The sequence below is a fragment of the Macrotis lagotis genome, chromosome 5 (assembly GCF_037893015.1).
Source record: "Macrotis lagotis isolate mMagLag1 chromosome 5, bilby.v1.9.chrom.fasta, whole genome shotgun sequence".
In the NCBI taxonomy this organism is placed as follows: Eukaryota; Metazoa; Chordata; class Mammalia; order Peramelemorphia; family Peramelidae; genus Macrotis; species Macrotis lagotis.
Window position 1 is genome coordinate 16723906 of NC_133662.1, and position 7804 is coordinate 16731709.

The window sequence follows — 7804 nt, forward strand, 5'->3', positions numbered from 1 at the left end:
AGAAACTTAGATTAGACTAATACCTCACAGCCTATACCAAGATAAGATCCAAATGGAAATAGGATTTAGATATAAAAAAACAATACTATAAGCAAACTAGAAGATCAAGGACTAGTTTACCTGTCAGATCTATGGAAAGGCAAGTAATTTATGCTAAGGAAGAAATAGAGAACATCACTAAAAGCAAACTAGATGGTTTCGATTACATTAAATTAAAAAGCTTTTGCACAGACAAAACCACTGTAACCAAGATCAAAAGAAATGTAAACTGGGAAACAATCTTTACAACTAATGTTTCTGACAAAGGACTCATTTCTAAAATACACAGTGAACTGAGTCAAATTTTTAAAAAAGCCATTTCCCCAACTGACAAATGGTCAAAGGATATGCAAAGGCAATTTACAGATGAGGAGATCAAAGCAATCCATACTCATATAACAAATTGCTCTAAATCATTACTTAGAATAGCCAATATGACCAGAAAGGATAATGATCATTGTTGGAAGGGATGTGGGAAATCTGCAACACATTGTTGGTGGAGCTGTGAACTCATCCAGCCTTTCTGGAGAGAAATTTGGAACTATGCCCAAAAGGCAACAAAAATGTGCATACCCTTTAATCCAGCAATACCACTACTGGTTCTATACCCTGAAGAGATCATGAAAAAAAGGGTAAAAACATCACTTGTACAAAAATATTCATAGCAGCCCTGTTTGTGGTGGCAAAGAATTGGAAATTAAGTAAATATCCTTCAAATGGGGAATGGCTTAGCAAACTGTGGTCTATGTATGTCATGGAATACTATTGTTCTATTAGAAACCAGGAGGGATGGGAATTCAGGGAAGCCTGGAGGGATTTGCATGAACTGATGCTGTGTGAGATGAGCAGAACCAGAAAAACAATGTACACCCTAACAGAACCAGAAAAACAATGTACACCCTAACAGCAACATGGGATCGATTATCAACCTTGATGGACTTGCTCATTCCATCAGTGCAACAATCAAGGACAATTTTGGACTGTCTTAAATGGAGAATACCATCTGTATCCAGAGAAAAAACTGTTCAGTTTGAACAAAGACCAAGGACTATTAACTTTAGGGAAAAAAACTGATATATTATTGTCTGATCTTGCTATCTTTTATGCTTTATGTTTCTTCCTTAAGGATATGATTTCTCTCTCATCACATTCAATTTGGATCAATGTATACCATGGAAACAATGTAAAGACTGGAAAATTGCCATCTAGGGGAAAAATTGTAAAACTCAAAAATCTTTTTAAAAAAGAGTAAAAAAAAGACAAACTTAGGTGGTGAGAAGGGGTCAAATACAAGAGAATCTGTGGAGGTTTGGGGAATTTCGGTGGCATAGTGGATATAGTATTGGGTTTGTAGTCAGGAACACTCAAATTCCTGAGTTCAAATCTGACCTTACTTATTAGCTGTGTGATCCTGGGCAAATCACTTAACCCTGTTTGCCTCAGCTTCCTCATCTGTAAAATGAACTGAAAAAAAAAATGGCAAACCATTTTCACTACCTTTGCCCAGAAAACCCGAAATGGCATCATAAAGAGGCAGATATAACTACAACTTGAGATGGTAAGATCAGGCAGCAGATTGGATACATGGGAAGAAGAGTGAGTTGTTGAGGATAGTGCCAAAGTTTCAAATTTGAGAGACTGGAAGAATGGCAGTTCCTTAGAAGTAGGAAAGTTTGGAAGAGGGCTGGGTTTTGTTTTGTTTTGTTTGGGGGGGGGGTGAGGGAGGGGAGATAATGAGTGTTATTTAAACATGTTGAGTGTGAGATGTCTCCAGGAAGTTGAAATGTCCAACAATTAGAGATGTGGACCTGAAGCCCAAGAGAGACAAAGGCTGTGAGTCATCTGTATAGTTATCACCAATGAGGTTAATGGAGAATGTAGTTTAAGGAAAAGTGAATGTAGTTCAAGTAAAAGAGAATTAGTTCAAGCAAGAAATGAAGAGGACAGTCTGAAAAATTTCCATAGAGGATATGCTATAGATGAAGAACCAGCTTTGCAAAAAGATAGAGGAATCAGGAGAGAGAAATGTATTGAGAACACAAAAGAATGTATCCAGGAAGAGAGAGGGGATAGTCTAAAATGTTAAAAGAAGCAAATAGGATGAGAAAGATGAGGACTGAGAAAATACCATCAGATTCAACACTGGTAAAATTGGGGAGGGTCATTTCAGTTGACTGATGAGGTCAGAAGTTAGATTTCAGGAGGAGTGAGAGGAGAAGAAACTGAAGAAAGGAGTATACAGTTGCTCTACTAGGAGTTTGGGTGGAAAGGGGGGAGGAATATAGGTTGAAAATTGCTTGAGGGATTGATAGGATCCAGTAAAAGTTTTTAAAAAGATATTGAAGATGGGCACATTCAAAAACAATAAGAAAGGAATCAGTAGAGAAGATGAAATTTAGTAGGAAAGGGAATGATAGAGGTTGCAATCTATTGGGGAAAAGAGGAGGGGATGGAATTAAGGGCACATATCAATGAAGGATTAGCCTGACCAAGACAAAGTTCTATCTCATGATCAGATATCTGGGAATGATGTCCAGGGGATTTAAAAGGAATAGAGGAGAAAGAGGAAGCCATAGCAAATCACCTATGTATCAATGTTCTCAGTAATATAAGGTCCGGTTGAAGTAAGGTATATGAACTTAAAATGTATACAACATTGTTATGTGACTTTCTCTACCACTATCCAGGATGATATTGATTTACGAAATATTTCGAAGGGATTATTTCTCCTTTGAGATTTTAGATATACAGCTTAAATACTCCCCTACCTACAATATATGTAGACACTCTTTAAGCTAATTTCAAAACAATCAGCTATCTAGACCCTCTAGGAATTTGTATTTACCATATTGTAGTCCTATGACAGAGAAAAATATCTGGCAGAAATCTGAACCTTTTTCTAATGCTTTTTATCCCACCTATAATGGAATGATTCCTGGTGTTAGAGGCTTTATTTGTCTTTAAAGTGTTTGAGTTTAAACTCTATAATATCCAAAGTACCATTAGTGATGCAAAAAATTCTAAGATGTAAGGTTGCATATATTACTTAGATCAGTGAGAACTGCTCCACAAAGCAATCTTCTCAGAATACAATCCCATTAGTCCAGGAGTTCTTGACCCTGGGATCCATGAACTTGTTTTTAAAACTATTTTAATAGCTATATAATAATGGTTTTGTTGGATCCAGGCCTGAGTTTCATTGTTGCCCCATTGATTATCCCTTCCTAAGGACATGAACCCTAACTTCCACAGAAACTGCAAACAATGCACAATCTCACCTTGGTGACCCCCCCCAAAGAAAATAATCTCCTCCAAGGAGACTCCAACAACTTCCAGTCCCTCTAGAAACCATACCACCCTACCTCCTATATCCAATACCCTTTTTTTTTTAGGTTTTTGCAAGGCAAATAGAATTAAGTGGCTTGCCCAAGGCCACACAGCTAGGTAATTATTAAGTGTCTGAGGTTCAGATTTGAACCCAGGTACTCCTGATTCCAGGGCCGGTGCTTTATCCACTGCACCACCTAGCCTCCCTATCCAATACCCTTTAAAAAGATTTGCTCTTCCCACTACCCAATGATGGAATCTGGTTTTTTTTTTGCAAGGCAATGGGGTTAAGTGGCTTGCCCAAGGCCACACAGCTAGGTAATCATTAAGTGTCTGAGGTCAGATTTGAACCCAGGTACTTCTGACTCCAGGGCAGGTGCTCTATCCACTATACCACCTAGCTGCCCTGATGGGATCTGTTTGGACAGGACACAGCCCACCTCAGTTCTTTCCCTCAATAAACAGCTTTCCATTCACTTCCATTTTATAATTCCATCTTCCTTTTTTTTACCAAGGATTCACCTTTTGACCTTTCAGGTTTAATGTAAGGAAAACTATTAAAATAATTGATCAAATCAATAACCATATAACAATAACAAATCAATAACAATCAATAATCATGATTATATGGATAGATGCAGAAAACTTTTGACAAACTATTACAAAATATAACTATTAGGAACACTTGAAAGCATAGGTGCAAATGAATTTTTCCTTAAAATATGAAACAGCTACCTAAAACCATCAGCAAATAGTATTTGTAATGGAAATAAACTTGAAGCTATCCCAAGAAGATCGGGAATGAAACAAGGATGCCCATTATCACCATCAGTATTTAATATTGCATTGGAAATGCTAGTAGTAAGAATAAGAGAAGAAAAAGAAATTGAAATCAAAATGGTCAATGAGGTAATAAAACTGCATTCAGTATGATGATATATTTGGAAAATTCTAGAGATTCAAAGTAATAAGTTAGTTGAAACAATAATTTTAATGAAATTAGACTCATAAATAATCAGCATTTCTATATATCATCCATAAAACTCTGCAAGGAGAGATAAGAGATATACCATTTAAAATAACTATAAACTATACAAAATATCTGGGAATATATCTCCCATGACAAACCCAGGAACTTCATGACATAAAATGTTTTTTATACAAATAAAATCAGATTTAAGTAATTGAGGAAATATTAATTGTTCATGAATGGGAAGGGTCAATATAAAAAAATGAAAATTCTACTAATCTACTTGTTCAATGCCATCCCAATTAATGACCTAGAAAAATAATAATAAAATCCATTTAGAAGAACAAAAGGTCAAGGATATTAAAGAAATTAATGAAAAAAATGTAAAGGAAGGGGGTTTAGCTGTACCAGATCTTAAACTATATAAGGCACTAATTACTGAAACTATTTGGTACAGGCTAAGAAATTAAAAGATAGATTAGCTGCAAAGAGTAGATGTACAATACACAGGAATAAAATAATAATAATAATAATAATAATAATAATCTTGTGTTTGACAAATGTAAAGATTTTAGCTTTGTGGATCATAATACACTATTTAGTAAAAAAACTGGGAAAATTGCAAAGTTGTCCGGCAGAAAATGGCTATAGATGAATATCTTACACAATTTACCAAAATAGGGTCAAAATGGATACTTGTCCTAAATATAGAGATATCATAAGAAAGCTAGAAGAACATAGGACAGACATATTATCTAACACTTGTGAATGGGAGCAGAATTTATAACAAACAAGAAATATGGCACCATGAGATGTAAAATAGATAATTTAAATTTCATCAAATTGAAAAGTTTTGGTGCAAATTAAAGCAATACAGTCAAGATGAGAAGAAACTAGACAAAATTGGGGGAAATATTTTTCTTTTTTCTTTTTAAAGATTTTATTTATTTTGAGCTTTACAATTTTTCCCCTAATCTTACTTCCCTCTCCCCACTCCCACCCCCCACAGAAGGCAATTTGCCAATCTCTACATTGTTTCCATGGTATACATTGATTCAAATTGAATGTGATGAGAGAGAAATCATATCCTTAAAGAAGAAACATAAAGTATAAGAGATAACAAGATCAGACAATAAGATATCAGGTTTGTTTTTCTAAATTAAAGGTAATACTTCTTGGTCTTTGTTCAAACTCCACAGTTCTTTCTCTGGATACAGATGGTATTCTCCATTGCAGACAGCCCAAAATTGTTTTTTTGGTTCTGTTCATCTAGCTCAGCATCAGTTCATGCAAAACCTTCCAGGTTTCCCTTGGATTGCCATCCCTCCTGGTTTCTGGTGCATGACATACATATACCACAGTTTGTTAAACCATTCCCCAGTTGAAGGACATTCACTTAATTTCCAATTTTTTGCCACCACAAACAGGGCTGCTATGAATATTTTTGTACAAGTGATGTTTTTACCCTTTTTCATGATCCCTTCAGGGTACAGACCCAGTAGTGGTATTGCTGGATCAAAGGGTATGCACATTTTTGTTGCCCTTTGGGAACAAAATAGTTTTTTTTTTAAAAAAAAAAAAACCTTTTCATGATAACCTTCTGAAGAAACAAATAGTGTTCCTGAGATTCTTAGGTCATAACTAGAAAAAAATTTTAACTTTGAACCCTGAAATATATTTGCAATGAAACCATTGCTTAACATAGTTATAAAGATAAAAAACAAAATGACAGTTGTGTTTCTAATTCCTTTCTCTTTTCTGGCCTTCGCCAAGAAGTATTTATTAAGGGCCACCTGAAGGCATCCTTGGCCAGGTCAATAGAGAGCTGACCTATTGAGCCACTAGAATCAAGTCCTTCCTCTGACACATGTTGACTCTGTGAACCTCACCCTATGTTCTGGGCAATTCAAGTTTCAGAGAAAGTAAAGTGTCTGTTTTCCTGCATTGGTAGCAATGACATCCTCACATCCAATCCCTACCTCATCCCTTCCATTGTACTAAGCACCTTACTCTTCTTTCCGATGTTTCACCTATGTCAGGTCTTGACTTTAAATGTGGTCACCTTAGCATTATTCCAATCAGGTGAATGTAAAGTTAGTCCCGAATCTTTTCCCTTAAAATACATTGAGGGAGGGGGCAGCTAGGTGGCCCAGTGTATAGAGCATTGGTCCTGGAGTCAGTAGTACCTGAGTTCAAATATGACCTCAGACACTTAATAATCACCTATCTGTGTGGCCTTGGGCAAGCCACTTAACCCCATTGCCTTGCAAAAACTATCAAGGAGTTGGTCACCTCTATAAAATACAGGAGTCCTAATTTTTAAAATTTATTCTTACAGAAAGCAGAACAACCAGAATAACTTTCAGATGGTGGCTAATTCACCAAGGCGCAATTCTGCTTGCCCCTTGCCGGCATGTGTAGCTCTAGGCAGATATAAAATCATGTCAAATTTCAAGAATTTGTCCCATTAGGGTTGCGAGGGGAAGGGACATCCTCCTTTCAAATAACAAGAAAAAAAGATAGGATTTTAGTAATATTTGGCAAAAGAAGATGCCAGCATTTGTGAAAGGCATAAAAAAGTGAGCCTGAGTCTGTTTTCATGGAGAAGATGGGCGGACGGAGGGATGGATGTCTTTTCGGAGAAGGGTTTCTGTGATGAGCGAGCAGAGGCAGAGGATGCGCACGCGCACTGACACTGGTCCCCTAAAGCCCCGGAGGCTTCTAGAGAACTTGAACTTCTGGTGGAGTCCTTAAGTGAGCGCAAGAGCACGAGCGAGGAGGCGGGAGGAGTCTCTCCTCTGCCGTTTCCGATTGCAGGCGGTAAATGAAAGGGGGATGAGAAGGTGTCCCTAGGCCGGCGGAGGCTGGGGGTGCCAGAGAGCCCCACGGTGCGGGGGGGGGGGGGGGGGGGGCGCTGCTTGGCATCCACGTAGCCCGTGAGAGTAGGAGCAAGAAGAGGAGGCGGTTGAGGCGGGACGAGGGTGGCAGCGCCCCCGGACCCGCCCCTTTTTCCCTCGCCCTCCTTATCCCCCACAGGCTCATCCCTGGACCAGAGCCATTGAGCCAAGTGCATTGATTTGTTAGCGGCCAAGTGCAGACCGCGCCGCCGCGGATAAAGCGCTCCCTGGCTCTCCGGCAGCGGCCCCAAGGCTCAGCCCCGCTTGGAGAGGAGAGGGAGGGTCATTTGAATTGGGTTTTTAAGAGATGAGTTATATGGGGGATAAAAACCCACTTAAAAAATAGACTCGGGGGCGGCTAGGTGGCAGTGGATAGAGCACCGGCCCTGGTGTCAGGAGTAGCTGAGTTCAAATCCGGCCTCAGACGCTTAATTACCCAGCTGTGTGGCCTTGGGCGAGTCACTTAACCCCATTTACCTTGCAAAAACCTAAAAAAAAATATCATCCACATCCAGTTAAAAATAGACTCTTCTCGAGAAAAAGGGCACATTCTGAGTCTCACAAAGGTAGT